Below are 4,242 nucleotides of genomic sequence, written 5' to 3' on the forward strand. Positions count from 1 at the left end.
TGTCACGGAAATAAATGCAGTCAATGTCAACCCGGGTCACCAGGCGGCTGGGGCAGCGGCCTCCGCCAGCCGGGACTTGGCACTGGCCCACCGTTAGGTTAGCGTGGGTTGTCTGTCTGTGTGAAAAAAATTGTATTAAAATCCTCCAAAGTGCCAGATTTTCCAGCATTGTTAGAGAAGCCAACTAATCAGTTTAAACACAGCGAATCTGAAGTTAAGTCAATACATGGCAATGTTTTTCCTTAATCTCCACTGAGCGCTAAACCCCTGAAATGGGCTTAAACAAAAGTCACTTAGCTGTAAAGACTTCAGATCTGCTTTTGTAATTCTTTTTTTTTTTTTTTAATTGTTTATGAGAAACTTACAGTCTCTGGTTTAATTTTCAGAATTACATTGCAATCTGAAAGCCATAGACTGCACATGCAGTGCCAGGGTGTGGAAGATGCCAAACAGTAACTGTCTGCCTCAGGCGTTTACACGCGGCAGTGCGCTCACTCATCACCTGCCAACTGCCGCTGGGCATATCATGTGGTATGAATTTTAGATCACACAGCTTTCAAAGAAATCTGGAGTGTTTCTCTTCAAGAGATATGGAGGACTTTCTATGGTAAATTGTAATGGGAGGTTATAGTTTATTAGAATGAAATTAGGGATAATTTGCTGTTGACAGAAAACTGCAGGACTAGAAGAGGCCTGCTGGAATTTCATCGTGATTATTTTTCTTTTTTTTTTTACTACATTTTTCAGAGTCACAGACTGGCAGGGGTTGGAAGGGACCTCTGGAGATCATCTTGTCCGACCCCCTGCCCAAGCAGGGTCACCCAGAGCAGGTGGCACAGGAACGCGTCCAGGTGGCTTCTGAATATCTCCAGAGAAGGAGACTCCACACCTTTCTGGGCGGCCTGCGCCAGTCCTCTGGCACCCTCAAATTAAAGTTTTTCCTCATGTTGAGATGGAATTTCCCGTGTTCCAGTTTGTGCCCAGTGTCTCTTGTCCTGTTGCTGGGCACCACTGAAAAGAGTCCAGCCCCATCCCCCTGACACCTGCCCTTTAGCTATTGCTGAGCAGTGATGAGACACCTTCTCAGTCTCCTCCAGGCTGAACAACCCCAGGTCTCTCAGCCTTTCCTCACCTGAGAGATGCTCCAGTCCTCTGATCATCATCGTAGCCCTCTGCTGGACTGCCTCCAGTAGTTCCTTGTCTTTCATGAACTGGGGAGACTTCATGGGAAAAGCAGTTAGATCTTTCGCATCTTTATTCCTTTTTAAAAAGCAATAATCTCACTGTCTCGACAGAATTATAAATGGCTTTCATATCCATTTTCTCTTGTGTTAACACCTCTTCCCCTTTTAGTTCCTCTTGCCTGATGAAAATACTACACACAGTTCTGGGTGAGATCCTCTTTTAGCTTTGAGGCCAGAAATGAAAATGTTAGTCAAGATCAGTCCCACACTTGATCCTCAAGGGAGGTCGCTAACCACCTGTAGTCAGCTATACAGAACCCCGTTGAACATTGATATTTTTTACTTTGATTTATCGAGTTCCTCACCCCCTCCCCATATCCATCACTTACAGCATTTGCAAAAATGTGCGCTTTAACTGGAAGAAATTTTTTTTTCCAGAGCCCGGCACCAAATCTTTTACTGCATTCCAGAGACACTAGAGATATTGCATCTCCCTTTTCCAGGGAGTCGTTTACCCCGTCAAAAAGAGGTACTGGCTTGGCACAAGCTACCGTGATAAATCGAAGTCATATTTACCACATTTGCAAAATACTCCCCACACACACAGGGAAGATCAGTCCCCTTATAAAATGCAGCCAGGCTCTGCTCTTTGGAAATCAGGCCAGTAGATGGAGCAGAGAGTGCTCAATGGGAAGGACAGAAGGGTGCCAAGAGGAAATAGAAGAATCCCTCTGCCCGTCGAGGGTCCCGCGTGGGATGACCTTGCCCACCAGCTGACAGAGACATGCTCTTTCTATCAGCTGGGGTGACAGCAAGTGTAACTAGTAGAAGTAACCTGAAGGTCTGGTGACAACTCCGTTAGCCTGAGAGGTGGGAGAGGTGAGACTGAGCCCTGTCCTCCTAAGGGAAGCTTTAAAGCTTACACTTGGCACTTCTGCGATCAACGTGCTGTACAAATATGACAATTCATTCTGTAATAACTTTTTTTAAAAAAATCTGGGGGAAGAAAAAAAGGGTAAAAGTAGTTGACACTTTCATCACAAAATACCTGGGAGATGTGTAATGTGTCAAGCCAAATGAATAGTTTGCATTTTGATTAACATCAGCATTTTATAAAACCTCCTGGGCCCTCAAAAAATTCAGTTGTTCTAGGCAAGGTGCAACATGCTCGTATTTCTCTTTTCTTTCATTATAATCATCAGTTATATCAGTGCTTACTGTAACAGTAGTTTTCCAGTGAGCAACAGCCTGAATTAGGTGGTTGGTTTACTTTGAATTTTTTTTGTAACAAGCTGTTATCAGCATGGGGGCTGAACCAATACAGTCTGGTTTACAGTTGATCCACGAACTCTGAAACAGCTTTCAGTTCTGAAACATTTCATTCACTCTTTCAGGCAGCAGGACCCTCCCCAGTCCTTGAGGTCTGATACCGGCTGGGTGCAACAAATACAGCGCAGCAGAGATCTCAAAGGAAAATGATATGAAAGTTCAAAATGCTGCTGGGGAAAACAGCACTTCTGATTAATTGAGGTTAAAATATCACTTTGTGCTCCTTTTCTGTTCTTAATGCTCCTCAGGGCAAGCAACCTGTGCTGACACTGCACCCTCTGTTTGCAGCGCTCCAGCTTTGAAAGGTCACTGTCTCTGTGCTTATCAGCAGTTCTAGGTCTGCATTGGTTAAAGAACTCCTTCCTCAAGAGAGAGACAATTTCTGTGTTAATACCTCCTGCCAGCAACCATTCCCCAGCCTTCGACAAGCCAGAAGTTATGTGGGAATGTGGTAAGGGTGCCAAGACCCTGCAGAGCTGCCCAGGACAAGCACAGGAACCAGGCAGCAGCAGTTCACAGCACTGTGCCACCCAGGTTTGCCAGAATGTCTCTAGTTTGACTCTCCTGAAGTTTCTCTCTAGGCCTCCTTGTATTCATGCCATTCTTTCCCACTCTCTTTCATCTGTAGAGCTCCCTGCCTCTGAAGGACCAGCTAATGCTTGCACTCTTGGGTATGTAGGAAGTACAGCAGCTCTGAGTGCACAGCAAACGATTGGTTTCAGGGACCAAATCAACAACTTTGCTTATATTTCTGGTTACAGAAGATCTCAGGTAGAGAATACGAGCAAGCCGGAAAAGGAGGATTACCCTCTCCTTACTTGCAGTGCTCCTGGAACGTCAAGTGTTTGAGAGCAGTGCTGGTTTTAGGACAGGCTGGGACATCCTGTGATGCCCTGTGCACTTCTGAAACCCTCCTTTGCCTCCTTCTGTCTGAACTGTCAGGATTTGTTTGCTGGGCAAAGTGGCTATCCACGCCATGGAAATCGGAGAGCAAATACACTCCGTCTCTGTCACCTTCCCTGACTATCACCAATCAGAGAGGAGACCTGCTTGCAAAAATGAAGCAGCTCCAATGCCACAGACCCAGCAAAGGCTCTGGCAGAAATGCAGTTGTTTTCAAAGATCCCTTGGGAAGATCCCTTGGGAAGATGAGCTGAGGCCTTGGAGAGGGCTTTTACCTCAGACTCACTGAACCCACTTGCCAGTCCCATCAGGAGAACTGCAACTGCAAGGAAATTTTCCCTTTCTCCCCACTATTTTGTTAACAAAGCAGTACCTGGCTGGCAAGATCTCACACCCTTCCCTCCCCATATCATCTGTATGAAGCGTCCCCTCTCCCGGTCTTGGTGGCTTCTGTCTGCCAGACCATATATCACACCCTCTATGCAAGTTTCAGCAGGCAGATGCAAGCAAAAGAAGTTTTATAGCTTCCCATCTTCCTCATCTGCCATCACCACTGGCAACTCTCAGCGTGGGGCCGTTTCTAGCAGAAGACGTTTCTCCGTGTTCCCTTCTGAAGGAGAAGGAACAAAAGCAAGATGGTGTTTGAGTGATGCTTGCCATGTTTCCCAGGTTGGAGTCAGTTCGTTAGTGTTTGAATAGATACTCTAAATTAAATTAAATAACCTTCCTGGCAGCCTTGGAAGAATAGATTCAGCAGCAAGGTGTGATTTAAGAGCAGGCGATGACCCAGTGGTGACAGCTGAAAAAAAAAATGAAGCATTTAAAA

Source organism: Larus michahellis, chromosome 15, assembly GCF_964199755.1.
Source record: "Larus michahellis chromosome 15, bLarMic1.1, whole genome shotgun sequence".
Classification (NCBI taxonomy): Eukaryota; Metazoa; Chordata; class Aves; order Charadriiformes; family Laridae; genus Larus; species Larus michahellis.